Source organism: Pleurodeles waltl, chromosome 10 (assembly GCF_031143425.1).
Source record: "Pleurodeles waltl isolate 20211129_DDA chromosome 10, aPleWal1.hap1.20221129, whole genome shotgun sequence".
In the NCBI taxonomy this organism is placed as follows: Eukaryota; Metazoa; Chordata; class Amphibia; order Caudata; family Salamandridae; genus Pleurodeles; species Pleurodeles waltl.
This window is the reverse complement of record NC_090449.1, coordinates 859,222,217-859,239,298: the sequence shown is the minus strand read 5'-3', so window position 1 is coordinate 859,239,298 and position 17,082 is coordinate 859,222,217. Positions and strand designations below refer to the sequence as shown.

The window sequence follows — 17,082 nt, the reverse complement described above, 5'->3', positions numbered from 1 at the left end:
TGTATAACAGAAACCCACGCTACCCATAGATTGCACATAACAACTAACTTGCCTCTTTGTACACCATTGGCATTTTTGTCGGGGCGGGGGAAAGAGTGAATGTTTCTAAATTCTTATTAGAAAACTATCATATTTCTTCAATGCACAGACAGAATCTGCTATGGTAAAGTGAAACAGTTCTGCGTGTTAGTGAAATACACTTTTGAATAGACTTGATAATGCTTCCAAACTTTTGCTGCCAATATGTCTTTAAAAATGTAGGTGCTGCTGACGTTAAGTTGTGCAGGACATTACTTCCCTTCCTTAACTTTAATTCACCTTAAATAAATGCTTTCTTGTTTACTTAACATCCCTTTAATGTTAGTGCTGAGTCGAGTAAACAGCAGCCCAGTGCTTCTGTTAACCAGAGGGTCGCATGTAAGGTCGAGAGGGGTGCATGCGACCCACGTACGAATTATGAGTATCACTGTTTTAATCAGTGGGCGAGAGCTACCTCAGAGCCAGTATGGCAACATTGACTAATAAACTGTGAATTGTAAATAAAGTGGAGAAACCCCATAAGATTAGAACCAATGTGCTTTTGTGAATTGGCACTATTTAGGGTTCTGCCCGTAATCCTCGAAAAGGGGACTGAGTGTAGCTTCTACTGATTTCAATATGAAGCACATTAGAACTATTTTTTCAGTTATTTCAAGATAACACCACACTGTGCCAATTTTCCCACAATTCCTCTTGTGGCAGGACAAAGTGCTTGTGAAATATTTATCAATGTAGGTCCAGGAAGGCAATCCTACATGATCGTTGACCAGTCTGCCTGTCAGGACATTCAACATTTGTTTGCAGTTGCACAAATGCATAAATAGCTCCAAATTTGCTAGTCACACCCACAACATCTGATGCCGGAAGTGTGACTAGAAAATCATAGCTTTGATTTTTAAACCACCTTTCCTTCCGCCCGAGATGGAGTGAGTGGAAATTGGTTGTCTGTATTATTTGTTAATTACTGTGCTGTGAACCTACGCTATACTAAATATAAACAAGAGAGTAGTTAGCACCTGACACTGGGCAGTTCCTCAAGCCATCTGCCTCCACCTTCAAATATGAACTAGAAACGTTTTTCTGGTTGTTCTGAAAGGGAAGGAAAATGTTCCTCTCCAGCAAAAATATGGCATTTCTGACTATGCCTACAATGGCTCTGACTGGCCAGCTAGAGATCAAATACAGTATTCCCTTGACAGCTGGAAAAATCTACTCCAGACACTTGTATTCTAGAGGTATTGATAAACAGATATCAAATCAAGTTCTCCAGTATTTGTACACATTCTTGGACCATACATGCTTCATGACCATGTCCTCGTTTCAAAAGACTTTCTTTACTTCAAGCCATCCTATCCCTGTTACAAAAGGATCCCACAGTTCATGTCTCCAGACATGGATAGGACAAGAAAATTACAACTTTATGATAGTGGTAATTTCAAAATTTTGACTAAAAATCCAAACTTACCATTAAAGGGGATTTTAAATTAAAATTCCCTTGAGATCAAGCATCTGTAAAGTAACCCACTGTTATCCCATGGGAGAGGTAGGGCTCCCAGTAGCGAAAAACAGATATGGGGGGTTTTCACTACCTGGACACACAAAAGTTCAAAGTACATGTCCACCTTTTTAAACACAATGTAAGCTGCCCTATCAGCTGTTTAGGGGTCTACCTTAGGTATTACAAAGGATAATTTGGGCCAGGCAAAGGTTTATTTTGCCAGGTCAAACTGCCAGTTTAAAACGTCCCATAGGCTGCAATGGCAGGACCATGTTTTCAGTGGGTATTTATGTGGGTGGAACACTAAGTGCACAATAAGTGCTGCAGGTCCCCTAGCAGCATTCAAATTACAGGCCCAGGGTACATTTTGTACAACTTTAATAGGGATTTACAAGTAAATTAATAAGTGAGCACAAGCATATTAGTACTGGTTAGCAGTGATAAAGTGCACAGAGTTATAAAGCCAACAAAAACGGGATTCTGGAAAACAAGAGGGGTGAAGGTAAAAGGTTTGGGGGTGATCCTGCAGAGATGGAGAAAACAAACACCATCCAAACAGTGGCCAAGATACTTGTTGCTTTTCCCACTCCTGTAACCCCTGAAGTGATGATTGTTGTGTTGTGTTCTAATGGAACAACACAGCCATCAAAATTACTATGGGACGACATTGCTGGGCGTTCTAAGGGAGATTTATGTGACCATGCTAATGAGTAATCTTGAGGACAGGGTGTAAGGAAATGCCTCCTTGGCATGGTTACCCCCTGACTTTTTGCCTTTGCTGATGCCAAGTTATGATTTGAAAGTGTGCTGAGGCCTGCTAACCAGGCCCCAGCACCAGTGTTCTTTCCCTAAAACTGTACCTTTGTCTCCACAATTGGCACACCCTGGCATACAGGTAAGTCCCTTGTAACTGGTACCCCTGGTACCAAGGGCCCTGATGCCAGGGAAGGTCTCTAAGGGCTGCAGTATGTCTTATGCCACCCTGGGGACCCCTCACTCAGCACAGACACACTGCTTGCCAGCTTGTGTGTGCTGGTGGGGAGAAAATGACTAAGTCGACATGGCACTCCCCTCAGGGTGCCATGCCAACCTCACACTGCCCGTGGCATAGATAAGTCACCCCTCTAGCAGGCCTTACAACCCTAAGGCAAGGTGCACTATACCATAGGTGAGGGCATAGGTGAATGAGCACTATGTCCCTACAGTGTCTAAGCAAAACCTTAGTCATTGTAAGTGCAGGGTAGCCATAAGAGTATATGGTCTGGGAATCTGTCATACACGAACTCCACAGCACCATAATGGCTACACTGAAAACTGGGAAGTTTGGTATCAAATTTCTCAGCACAATAAATGCACACTGATGCCAGTGTACATTTTATTGTGAAATACACCCCAGAGGGCATCTTAGAGATGCTCCCTGAAAACATACCCGACTTCCAGTGTGGGCTGACTAGTTTTGCCAGCCTGCCACACACCAGACATGTTGCTGGCCACATGGGGAGAGTGCCTTTGTCACTCTGTGGCTAGTAGCAAAGCCTGTACTGGTTGGAGGTGCTTCTCACCTCCCCCTACAGGAACTGTAACACCTGGCGGTGAGCCTCAAAGGCTCATCCCCTCTGTTACAGCGCCACAGGGCATCCCAGCTAGTTAAGATGCCCGCCCCCTCCGGCCACGGCCCTACTTAGGGCGGCCAGGCCGGAGGAGATAATGAGAAAAACAAGGAGGAGTCACTGGCCAGTCAGGACAACCCCTAAGGTGCCCTGAGCTGAGGTGACTCTGACTTTTAGAAATACTCCCCCAATAGGATTAGGGATGTGCCCCCCTTCCCTCAGGGAGGAGGCACAAAGAGGGTGTAGCCACCCTCAGGGCTAGTAACCATTGGCTACTAACCCTGCAGACCTAAACACACCCCTAAATGGAGTATTAAGGGGCCCCCAGAACCTAGGAAAAAAGATTCCTGCAACCTAAGACGAATAAAGACTGCTGACCTGAAGCCCTGCAGAGAAGACGGAGACACCAACTGCTTTGGCCACACCCCCTACCGGCCTGTCTCCCCACTTCAAGAAAAACTGCAACAGCGATTCGTTCCCCAGGGTCCAGCGACCTCTGAAGCCTCAGAGGACTACCTTGCATCTAAAAGGACCAAGAACTCTCCAGGACAGCGGCCCTGTTCCAAAGAAACCAAAACTTGCAACAAAGAAACAACTTTAAAAGGACTCCACGTTTCCCGCCGGAAGCGTGAGACTTTCCACTCTGCACCCGACGCCCCCGGCTCGACCTGCGGAGAAACAACACTACAGGGAGGACTCCCCGGCGACTGCGACCCTGTGAGTAGCCAGAGTTGACCCCCCCGAACCCCCTCCAGCAACGCCTGCAGAGGGAATCCAGAGGCTCCCCCTGACCGCGACTGCCTGCTTCCAAGAACCCGACGCCTGGTAAAGACACTGCACCCGCAGCCCCCATGACCTGAAGGATCCGATCTCCAGTGCAGGAACGACCCCCAGGTGGCCCTCTCCCTTGCCCAGGTGGTGGCTACCCGAGGAGCCCCCCCCCCCTTGCCTGCCAGCTTCGCTGAAAAGACCCCTGGGTCTCCCATTGAAACCAATTGCAAACCCGACGCCTGTTTGCACTCTGCACCTGGCCGCCCCCGTGCCGCTGGGGGTGTACCTTTTGTGCTGACTTGTATCCCCCCCAGTGCCCTACAAAACCCCCCTGGTCTGCCCTCCGAAGTCGTGGGTACTTACCTGCTGGCAGACTGGAACCGGGGCACCCCCTTCTCCATTGAAGCCTATGCGTTTTGGGCTTCACTTTGACCTCTGCACCTGACCGGCCCTGAGCTGCTGGTGTGGTAACTTTGGGGTTGCCCTGAACCCCCAACGGTGGGATACCTTGGACCCAACTTTGAACCCTGTAGGTGGTTTACTTACCTGCAAAACTAACAAATACTTACCTCCCCCAGGAACTGTTGAAATTTGCAGTGTCTAGTTTTAAAATAGCTTATTGCCAAAACTGTACATGCTATTTTGCTGATTCAAAGTTCCTATGATACCTAAGTGAAGTACCTTTCATTTGAAGTATTGATTGTAAATCTTGAACCTGTGGTTCTTAAAATAAACTAAGAAAATATATTTTTCTATATAAAAACCTATTGGCCTGGAATTGTCTTTGAGTGGGTGTTCCTCATTTATTACCTGTGTGTGTACAACAAATGCTTAACACTACCCTCTGATAAGCCTACTGCTCGACCACACTACCACAAAATAGAGCATTAGAATTATCTCTTTTTGCCACTATCTTACCTCTAAGGGGAACCCTGGGACTCTGTGCATGCTATTTCTTACTTTGAAATAGTACATACAGAGCCAACTTCCTACACAGGGTCATTGATCTGGATTTGTTCAAAGGTTGCTATGCATGGTTTCCATGGACACTTCTATAATTTACACCAGATTCTAAATCTGGTAATGTACTCCTATGATGTGGGAATAGTTGATAACAAGACTGGCCATCCACTGCTGCTAGATCATAAAGGCATTTGAGGCCAGCCTGTGCTGCTTGTCTGCTTTTACTGAAAGAAAGCACAGCAGGAGAAGGGGGAGGAAGGCATGGAAGGTGGTGGGTGTTGGTTAAGGATGGCAGGCAAAGTTTTATTTTTCAAATTTGGGGCACGGAGGAAGGACAATGTTATGTATGGCTGCCCCATTATTTATTTGCCACTGCATAGCAGCTGAAAGCAGTCGCAATGATTTTGTGGGCCCTACGTAAGATAAAATTATAGATGGGTAATTGGGGTTCACAGAAGCATCAGAGACAACTTAAGCTTAGCTCTCATTGTCTATTTGGTGTTACTCAGAATCCCTCAGTAAAAAACACCCCCATACTTTAATGTTACCCAGTCATAATTCTACATATGTAGGATTGAGGAACTCTTGTTAACAAATACAATTTGCGCCCTCAAGCTTAGACAGCGGTAAACACCATTGTGTGCTACCTTAATTTGCACTCAAAATGCAGCGTGGAACCAGTTATGAAGAAAACTGGTCATGATGAGCACCCATTGTGCACTTATTGAAGACTTCTTGTGTAACCCATGGTCCCACGTTAATGGGTTCACCTGTCCCTTTTTTTTTTTAATCCTATCTTCGTGGCTATAAGTCATGAAATGGGACATCGTTTCCTTATGACTATCTTATAATCGTACCGTTTCGAAGGAAACATTGTTATATTTCCTTGTTAACACTTGTGATTGTTTTTTCAAAACCCTTTGGAGAAACGTCTATTTTCTAAACACTATAATGTTCTTCAATATTCTCCGCATGTTTCATTCTCTCGTCCTTCACTGTACCTAAAATGTACTCAGATTCTTGTTTCCTTTTTCCTATTTATAGTGGAGATGTACTCGTGCGGGAGCTGTCTAGAATGTTGAACCTTCGTCTGCACAGCTGTCACTCCTGAAGGGAGGAGGCAGGGCACCTCAGCAGAGCTGTCTGCTGTCAGATAGAGTCACATCAAAGGTTAGGCCATGTTTTTGATGTTCAAAATCTTTACTTAGTACTTCGTTTCGGTTGTAAGCGGAAAGACAATATGTTGACATTTTGCTCTTTTTTCGTTTCCAATTAAAGATCTGGCAATTTCATGAAGGAATGGAAAAAAAATCGAAATTCAACCAAAAAAACACACAAGCAAGCAGTGTGATCAACAGAATTCAGGCAAGGTAACACAAATGTCATGTGTCGGTGTGATACAACTGAACTCCAACATCGAAAAGACGCCTCCAGAACACAGGTTTCGACCTTCTGCTTCGATGGTGACAATGCTGGTGGTCCTATTGGGCTCCGAGCAGTGCTTAATTTGTGCTCGTTGTTTCCGGTGCTGAACACCAGCACTTATTTTTGAGGGCAGGGGCTTACTCTTCTGCCTCAAGCATTTGCTGCGAGCAAAATACACATATGGGGAAGACGGGGGAAAAGAAGAACGAAAAAGCGTCACAGAGGAAGAAAGTAGAAAGCTGCAAGAGTGAGCTGAAGGGGCAGTGAGTGGCTTTATATGGATCGAAGAGGCCCGAGATGGCTTCAGGATTATGCTCTCTCGGTATTCCCTGTTCACACATTTAATTGCAGCAGCCACGTGTTTAAGAGGAGGGTTTTGGACACCGCACCTTTTTATTTACAAATTAACACTGTCTCCGAGCCTCGTGAACCTAGAGAAGGCTGGCAACGAAAGACGCCCCACTGATCCTATTCCGAACCCATAACATTCCGCAAATCATTGCAAAATGATATCCACAGTTACTCTCAAGTTAACAGCATCTTTCATTCACGTGCTCACATTTTTAGAAACGGTACTAAACTTTGGGGTGTTTTGAAATGTTGAAACTTTCTTCCCTACTTGAGATTTCTTTATGGGAAAGGCTACTGTTTACCAATGTTAAGGCAGTTGCAGTTTTATGGTATTCCCTCACTTCTATGTCAAATGTGTTATTACTATTCTTGGATTTATTTTTTCGATTTAAAAGTATCTCAGGTAAACTGTTTTTTGAAATACCCTCTTTCAGTAAACTGTTTTTATTTTGGATTTAATGCTGTTTTTATTTAAAGGTTTCCTCTACTTTTTCCTTTGAGGGAAATTCTACGAATAGGTTTTTCGTTTAAATGATTTCTTCCTGTTTCCGTTCTGTGTGTAACTGATCAAATGGTAACTTGATGAAACCGGATCTGAAGGTCCATTTTCATCGAACCAGTTTCAATTAATTTTTCTATATTAATGACATTCACCGGGTTGACAAAATCAACCTGGCGACTGTCCATCATTATAAAAAATCTGCTTTGTAATTAATTATTCGCTAGTTACATTTCCCCTCCTGAACTGTTTTTTCTTTCTTTTCGTTTCATAAGATTCCCCTTCCTGTAACCCAGCACTCTCATCTCATCTGTATCTTTTTTGATCAGGAAAGGACTTCACCTATTATCCCTTATTCTCATCTTTTTTTGCTTAAATCCCACCTCACACTCACCCCTGTGGCGTTGCAGAGACGCATATCCATTCCCTCAACCGACTCTGTTTCTACTCTCTGGGCCCCTACCAGCCTTTTCCATCCACCCTCTTTTGCACTCCTTGTTTTTGATCTTACCTTTCTGTTGCTAACTTCTTTTTTCCCTTATCTACTCTTCTTTTTTTCCTTTTCTGAGTTTGCGGTAGAGGAGGAAAAAAATATTGTTCATACAGCTCACCTTAAGAATTCTAAGAAGTTTTTTTTTCTTTATATTCCAGATCGGGATTTGTTGGAAAATGGTTTCCTTACTTAGCTGTTATTTAACTTTGACTTCTGTCTGTCTGCTTTCGTCAGGCATGTGGTCCTCACAATGGAAATATGAAGTAGTACCATGATACAGGCCCACACAAGCCAATGGTGATTCGCGCATCAATGCAGTCATCCAATAATCTATAGTATAAGCATACAGTATTATGGGAAATGCAATAAAATACCGGTTTTACTTTTCAACGAACTGTGTTCTGCAAAACCCCTTTAACAGGGAATTGTGATCTAATCCAGCACAGTCCATTCTAATAGATTCTCCAATGGATCCTCAGGCAAGGCGCTATTCTATTGGCAGCCTTAGTTAAATATTTGTCAATGGCAGTTCATCATTTTGGGATCACTGGGCAGCTGCAAAATTGAAAATGCTAATGAATTGAGGAGAAAAGCCAATACAATGCCTCGTCTGTCCATTTCAGACAAATATGGGTATGTTGTAACTTGGAGGAATACACTGAAACTTAATCCATAAAGTCGCGAATTTACCGCATTTGGTTAGAGGGCAGCTGTTTTAAGACACAGCAGTGTCACACTCCAGATGCATTAAAAATACATGTGTTTTAATCTGTGCGGGACTGTGACTTGATTACACTGAGGACTGCGGTTTCCCAGCTCAATGCAATTTATGTTTTTTTCTAGCATGATTTGTAGGGCCAGAGAGCTCCAGTGATATCTTCAGGAAGTGTGGCTCATTTGGAGACTCTTTGTCCAAAATGAGGCACAGCTTGACCTTAATATATTTTATACTGACGGCTATTTCAGGATCTTGAAGCTAAGGCTTCTTCTAAAGATTCTGTGGAAATTTGCTAACCAATAGGCAAGAGCAGCAATATCCTGCTAATTGCGTACGGCTGGGTGTTCTATTTGGTTTTCTTGTAACCTTATGTTATTTGCTACCCTGACTGCAAGGGGCAGCAGAGCTCTCTGCAGGGAGCATTTTGACTGCATCATGAGTATTAGGAACAAGAGGTTTGGACTCGAGCTTAGAATGAATATTAGAAACCAAGGGCCATATGTACAAACACATTTTCCCATAGACACAGAATGGGTAAAACCCTTTGCTACATCTGGCCCCAAGTTCTGATGAGGAAGAATGACAAAATGTAAATTTTGACAACACTAAACAGCAGACTGTTTTAAAACTATTTAAATTAAACGTCATTGTAATTGATGTAAAAGGAGGAAAATTCTAGTGTCAAAGGTGAAATAAGAACCCTGTTCTCCATGTTAGAAGGTCAGCAACTATCGCCGTTTGAAAAGGTTATTTCTTTATCTGGGTACAATCCCAGTGGGCAGATTACTGTTTCATACGGTTCACAAATCCTTATCTATTAAAAACACAACGCACTATATGTGGCATAATTTCCTGTAAATTACTACATTCAAAGCAGCAAGAGATAAAAGTTTGGTGCAGTGGAGAAGTTTAACTTGGAAGTTGAAAACCAGACGGCTTCTCAAAAACATATTTCGAATAAGAAAATGAATCATGTTATTAAAGGGCTGAAGTGTTCCAAACTTCACAGTGTGTTTAGGGCCACCCAGTCCATTAGGCAACACAGGCAAACCCACGAGGCATTGTTCTTAAGGGAAGGAAATCTCAACATTAAGAAATGTTTTTTATTAGGCAAGTAACTGCACTGATGACAACAAAATGTCACTTGCCCTGAACAGGCACAATCTTTGGATCAGCCCCAGCCATGAAAGAAAGCAACACTTCTGGGCATTCATGGCATCAACTGGCATATATCGCTACAGACAATATGTTCACTTGCTCTCCATTTGAGGTAACACCACTGCCCAACCTCATTTTTCTACCATGGCAGATTTTCACAACGTTGAAAGCTGCTGGAACCAAAATCTCAAGAGACTCGTTCAGTGGTTCACACAACCAGGTTTCTGTGACAATTAAGATGTTCATATTACAATCGAAGATTAGTTTGTAGGTGTTCCAGCAGTGTTAAGGAATGGAACGAGTGCTTAAAAGCCCTTTCCTGGGTCCTTCTGTAGGTTTCCAGGTTTACGAAGGAACTGAATGGACAGAGGCAAGGGAGGTGGAAGCTTGTTTGTGTCAGTGAAATCGCCAAGCTGCGGTTGTGAATTATTCTTACATTAGATTCTGCCTGATATTTCCCTCTGCCAACCTTCTTCACCTCACTTTGCACCACTCAATGTGTTCAAGCAGGATAAAAGTCACAACTTACACACTAATAAGAATATACTTATTGGGACTGAGCTAAAGGTGGACGTGATGGCTGCTCTCTAGAAAGGCTCTGAGGCGGCATTCATCAGCCCCAGAACCACTGCATAATTGGGTATACAGATGACCCGAAAATAATAGATCCAGGCGTTGGAACCCCTCCAGAATAACAGGACACTGATTACAGAGCCATTGAGGGGATGGATGGAGAAAAAAGTAACTGAGAAAACGACGAGGGACAGAAGATCGACCTCGTAGGATTGGGAGTCAGAGGTTTCTACCAAAAGGAGCCTGCAGTGCCCAACTCTTCCAGACCAGGAAGTAAATCGAAGGGTAATCAACAACCTCTGCAGTTGATCCTCCAGAGAATACAAGCAGATCAAGGCAATGTCCCTCAAAATAAAGAAAGGAAGGGGGGTAAGTGCAATCACATGAGGAAACTAGCAGAAACTGCCGGAAATGAATGTGCAGAACTGAATGGCAGGGCTACCTATTAAAGAAAGCTGAAGCCTCCACAGGGAATGCATGAGTGAAAACCACCACTAAACCTCCTCAAGACCTACAGATGCAGAAGGAATTCTGTGAAGCGTTCTTTCAAGAAGACACAGACAACAGTTGCCCTACAAGAATCCAGACAAGAGCCGGACACGAAGCGGGTAGAGGATCTCCTTCTTTGGTGGCACCTAGACATAAAAGAACACAATAGTGCAACTCTTGACTAAGTAAATATATTTTACAAGGGCTCCTATGTACCCTGTAGTGACAGTGGAGAAGGAGGGGAAAAGTGAGAACCAAAGACAAATGTAAAGCAAAAGTCGGTCAGGGTACATAAGGAATAGGTGGGGGGTACTGGAGCCACAAAATGAGCACAAAGTAAATGGAGGGCTACAGAAATTGAGGAAAATACCCAGTCCCTTCCAATCACTAACAGGAGTGTCAAGGAAAGGAGGCAAATAGTGGATGATACTGAGGCATCCAGTAACCAGGACAAATGACACAAAGAGACAGTGGGAAATAGTGCTAGCAAGTAGACAATCATTAAATACTACAAAAACTTAATTGAAAGTACACAAATAAACAAATAATATCAACCTCCTGCCACATAAATAAGGGTGACAATCTAATCAGGAAAGAAAGAAACAGCTCCTTAATTAAGAATATAACACTGAAGGAGCCTATGATACGAAAGCAAATCAAACACTTGAGCCTCTATTATTTAAAGAGGGTCAAGGGATAAAAAAGAGAAAAAGATAAAGTCCTCTCGACACTATTCCTGCTTTAGATGGATCTGCAGGAAAGGTAGGAAAAGTCACAGTGAAATCCTTTAATTGACACACCAAAGTCATAGTCTACCTACTACGCATGTTGGCTTGCAGACCAGTACTACGAGAGTTATCTTTTTCAGAAGCAGTTTTACGGCTCAAACCGACAAAGTCACAACCCTTCTAATACCAACACTGACATGAAGGCCATTCTGAAGGAAATAGTCATGATAAGCTGAACCCTGGGCTTCCATCCTACATAAGGAACAAAAATTATCCTTCACAGCGGACTTCTCTATTTCTATGAGGCAAAAAATTAAATGCTTTTTGGAAATATGACCCAGAATGAAACAAATGGACATCAGATTCAGCCTGCTTGAACCAGCTGTCATAAGCCTTCCTAAAGCAGTAATCGGAGGCAGATAAAAATGCAATCCTGGCTTACAACTTCCTTGACTTGAACAACAGAAACTACAGCCCCACTCCTCAACTGTACCACCTAGCAAAAATGCCAATGGCTCAGGAAGAACTAATCAGTAGCACTTAGCTAACAAATGTTTTCATGGAATTTCTAAAGATAGTCATGTCTCTATCCTCCTCACTGGGTCTACACCCTCCAGCCACAGGAATGCAAGCAAGACACTTCAACTGTCTGGTGAAGCTATTCACACCCACTATTTTGTGACAGGCTATGGTCAGGACATCCAAAATTGTTCCTAATGGCTTCAGTACTGTGAATTCGCACATACATGGAGTCCTACTACTAAACATTGGTCACAGGCTCACTGAACATACACACCAACTCAACATGCATACTGGATGTCAGTGCAAGTTTCTGTTTTTCACATAAAAGCAGAACTTGACACAAGAATGGTCAACAGGCCACACTCTCACTGACATAGATAAAAATGGTTAAGTTAAAAATTCACAAAACATGGTACAGTGTCACAACCCTTTCATTTGCTCCCTACAGGGCAGAACAGCAGTCCACTGCCCATTATAAGGGCACACCCCTCTAGTCCACAGGGCAGGTCCTGGTTCTGTCATGGACAGCCCCGGCATATACGCACACGCTAGATTAGGATGACACCAGGGCTAACAATAAAAGTAAGAATCTTAGTTTCACATGCAGTGGGGCATTCAGGGCAAGGTAACATGGAGGCAACATTCCAACCCGAACATTAAATTGGTATGACAAATTCAAATTATCAATTGCAATAATAGGCAAATAGGCCATTTATAAGTAAGAAGAAATTCAATGTAGCCATTCAGTGGTAGTGTGGACAGGCAGTAAGAATGTCATCAGGTAACGTTCCATGTTTGCTCCATGGCTGGCAGCTCACTCTTACAGAAAAGCAGTAATATAGTATGTGTAATGTGCCCTGTGCTAGAGTGGACATGGTAACTGGAGTCTCCCAGCTCCACAGTGTGGTCAATATTTGTCCAAGGCTTTCTTACACCTTTCTCTCCCACTTACAACCTCCTTGCAGTCGCTGGTGGTTTTTTAATAATTGAAGAGAGTTGCTGAGGATTTGTGTATGGGCTTTGGAGGCAAAAAAAATATCTTGGGACAACATCTTGAGCATCATGTGAGGGAGCTCCATTGTTAGTGCTACTTATCAATTACAAATCTTTAACACCGGAGTCCGATCCATTTAAATTGTACAAATATCAGAGGTTGCTACAATCAGTGTTGTGTTTTCTTTTTAAATTAGGGCAAAGCTCATAGGGATAGTAAGACAAATCCTGTCTTAAAAGGGTGAACTGTGGGCCTCGTAAGGCTCACCATCCTAACCCAAAATTTAAGATCTCACCTACAACTAGATTTAGCTGTCCATATTCGAAGAGCAGTCATCTTCAATTCAATATTCTTATAGAGGGCTTTGAGTTAGCACACTGCTTATCACTGGTTGCTTCTCTTGTCAATCAATCTTGTTTCTTATTCAATCGTTTCCCTTCCTTTTCTAGTGTGTGTCCCTCCTCTGGACTATATTATTTTTACTGTTAATTTTGATTGGATGACTTGTATCCACCACAGTTCACATTTGGGAACTATGGGGCATATTTACTAGCACCTTCCTGCATCACATTAGCGTATTGTTTTTTACGCTGATGTGGAGTTTGGAAGGCTTTTTATGCCATGCCATATTCACAAAGTGGAGCAATCAATGCGCCACTTAGCACTTCCTTGCTCCACTTTATGCCTGCACCAGGCATAATGTATGCAAGGGGAGCATTCCAGGACTAGGAGGCCTGCATAAATGGCACAGTGAAATCTACTAGATTTCACTGTGCCATTTTTGGCGTCATTTGTAACGCCTGCTGAAAGCAGGCGTTAAAATGATGCCCCCTTAGAAACCTATGGGCCTCCTTGCACTTTGCTGCACTAGCGTCAACATTTTTTATGCTAGTGCAGCAAAGCGACACAATAACGTCAAAAAAGTCTGATGGTATTATTCTAACAACCACCACTGCAATAAGGCACACCCATGGTGTTGTTAGGTGGGGCAGGAGCAATGCAAGAAAACTGGTGTATCAGCACTGTTGCGCCAGTTTCTTGAAAATATGCCCCTATGTTTTTTTTTGGGTTTTAACACTCCCTGGCAGTGCGTGTGCTTTCTTGTTCTATCCACCTCTGCCATGCGAGTTGCTTTCCCTTTCACTGTCCTGCTCTTACACCCCCCTCTTAAATTCTCCAGGCCGGGCTTTTCCCACCACTACACAGCCTGCTTTTTTTCCAATATAACCTCCCATTCCATTGCTTCTCCATATGCTTACCACTATCACTCGATAGTGTTTAGTTTATCTCCTGTAGCACCTACTACTCAGTAGCTTTGCTTCCCCTCCTTGTCCTGACTTTTTATGCAATTTAACAAAAAACTTTTCAGGACAGTGCAGCAGCTAAAATTTGCTTCGTGGCTGCTGTTTTAAAAATGTGCTTTCACTCTGATTTTTTTTTGTTGATAAGATCTCACCCACAGGCAGCTTTCAGCGGTATGTTGTCAAAGATCAATTGTTGAGAATGTCAATACTTACAGTGGACTATCGGTCAGCCCACTGATTACTGTTGGTTGGCTTTCTTGTCAATCTTCTTTGCTTGTTACTTATTTGATGGTCTTTCCTTCTCTGGTGTTTGTCTCTTTATTGGGGCATCACTTCTTATCATCCTTTTGACAGGATAACTTGTGCCCTTCCAACTCACATTCAGAGAGCTATTTTTTGCTTTTGGATTTTAGGACTACTTTAAATTGTTTTTGTATCTTACCATTCCAAGATTGACATCAGATATCTAGGAGAGGAAAATTAAAACTTTAAAAGGTATTAAACACTGTCATTTGGTCACTGCATCATGGCTCCTATGTGGGTAAGCGCAAACACATGTGAACGTATACATTGTCATGCTGTGGCAGCTTATTTTTGTTTCTGCTGATGCTGGGCTGCATCGGCAAACAAGCATCTTTATTTATTTTTCCAATGCAGAAAAGCTTTTGCAGATAGCAATGACAAACAAAAAGGTAGGTTATCATCATAGAAGAGCAAGCCCTATTGGGTTTTCCAATGCTTGTTTTAATTTAAAGCTTCAAGGTGGGTGTTTTTCATGTTGGAACATTAGACCGAAAAACAAGATTGCGGCTGAGTCATGACGCACATATGTGTCATAACAGACTGGCCGTGACATCAAACATAAGCACTTATATAAATTGCTCTTTTGTTGTTTTTTTGGGGTTTGTTTTGCCCGTGTTGGCCAGCATCTGTAGAAAGCACTGGCAGAACCAAAAGGGCTGCAAGGTACAGCCAAACGGCGCAAAGTATTGATTTTGCCATTGCTTGTTTCATTAAATAACTCTGCTCTTTTTCCATCCCAACTATTTTCCTTCTGCCTTCTATCCTGCCTACATCTAAGGAAAATATTTCAAACCCAGGAAGAGGGTGTAATGTGCAAATATTACCTGCCAAAAACAAGTTTATTTTCCCGCTCCGAGCGTATTGAAATAATAACGAAAAAACAAAATATTTTAACCATTTTATTAATTGTAAGTACTAAATGTTAAATTCTGATTGGTGCCCTGTTTGTCATTTCTTTGTAACTCCATACATTTCTAATGGAACCAGGCAGCTGCTGTTGGGGCAAAGTGGCGGGGTGGAGGCACAAAACAAATAAAAGACAACAAAAAAAAAATTTGAAAAAAAAAAAAAAAAAAAAAAAAAAAGTTACCTCATGCCTGCTGCATCGCGCCACATCACCGCTCTTCTGCACTCTTTGAAGGCTCCCACGCACAGGTTCCCTGCCTGCCCTGAGGTCAATCCAAAAATTGTTCTCATGCTGCTGGCAGCATGAGAGCAGCTTTAGGATTGGCCTGAGCACCCTGGCTTTGCTCTACCAGGCAACTGGGAGCTTGTGCCTGCTGTCTCCAACCCGACAACATAGTGTGGGTTGGAGAAATCTTAATGGGCATTTGTGTTTGGCCGTCCTGAGATGGGCGGCCAAACACACATGCGCACTGAGAGGAGTGCACACCACTCCCCTTCCCTACATGTCAGCCCCCATAGCCCGCCCCTTAAAAAACAAAACAATAATAAACATTGTTCATTATTGTTTTATTTTTCAATTTGCAGCTGCTGCTGCTGGTGGTTGGGTGAGGGGCGACGTCGCTGAATGGACCACGCATTTGAAAAAATAAACATAGATGCATGAACCATATGCAGCAGCCTTCAACGTCGAACGAACCATTGGGTCATTCAAAAAACACACATCTAATCTTCAATCTTTCAAAAACAGCTTTAACTCAAGGAGCACTTAAGCATTAATGGAACTATCCGTCTCGATGCACTGAAGTTTTTGCAGACCCAGGTTCAAGCTGATTGTGCAAAAGCTTCATTTACGAGGGCAGGTTCCCATTCCAAATTCATGGAATTAGGAACAATCAGATTTGCCAGCGTAAACTGGATGTACTTATGGAAATCTCGCCAGCAAGGTGGAATTTCTGTGGACCCAATTCTTAAATGTAATCAGAGACGTTCACTCCTGTAGTGTTTTACTACACGTATAGTAAGTGCACCAACTGTCATTAAAGTTCACAAAGGATCTCAGGGACCCCTTCATCATCCCATTCTTTGAGCTAAATCAACACAGAAAAGGTCTGTGCATTTAATAAAACAACAGAAACGCATGGGCTTCTCCTGTAGGGTGACCTTGTGGCACAGAGTCAAATTCTGGACAGAACTGTAAAAAAATCAGGACAAAGATGCAAAATTCAGGCAACAACTCAGGCCAAACAGTCAAAATTTAGGACAAAAATTCAAGGCAAAAGGTAAATTTCATGGACACATCCAAGGAGAGGCCATACCTCACTAGAGAAAGCAACATAAAAATGTTGATTGTTTCTAAACATTCCAGTAATGGGTCACATGGCACTAGTGAAGATAGTGGTATTAGCCCAGTATTATTTTGCAAGCCTTTCTCTGGTCATCCCATTTAAGACACTTCGAAACACCACTTACATCTCTGATTTGGGGGCTGGGCGTCATTGGGTAGCTCTTTCAACTCTAAAGCTACCCATGACTGCGGGTGGACTAGCCCTTCCAGTCTTTGAACATTATTATTTAGTTGCACAGATCCAATAGGTTGGCTTGCTGGCTGACTGGCTGCTCCCTGCTAGTGATGGGGTTTGCATGTAAAGACCTTAAGGAGGACACACTGCAATACTCATTGTTTCCTACTAATCATTCTACCAAACGCCACACAGGGTTACTCTGTAGAGCTCTCCCT

General features: G+C 42.9%; 1 protein-coding gene across 2 annotated transcripts in view; it reads right to left on the bottom strand.

Moving 5' to 3' along the window:
• The window catches only part of SLC25A40 (solute carrier family 25 member 40), a 218,394-nt gene that overhangs the window by 93,161 nt on the left and 108,151 nt on the right, over window positions 1-17,082 (bottom strand). The window lies entirely within an intron of this gene.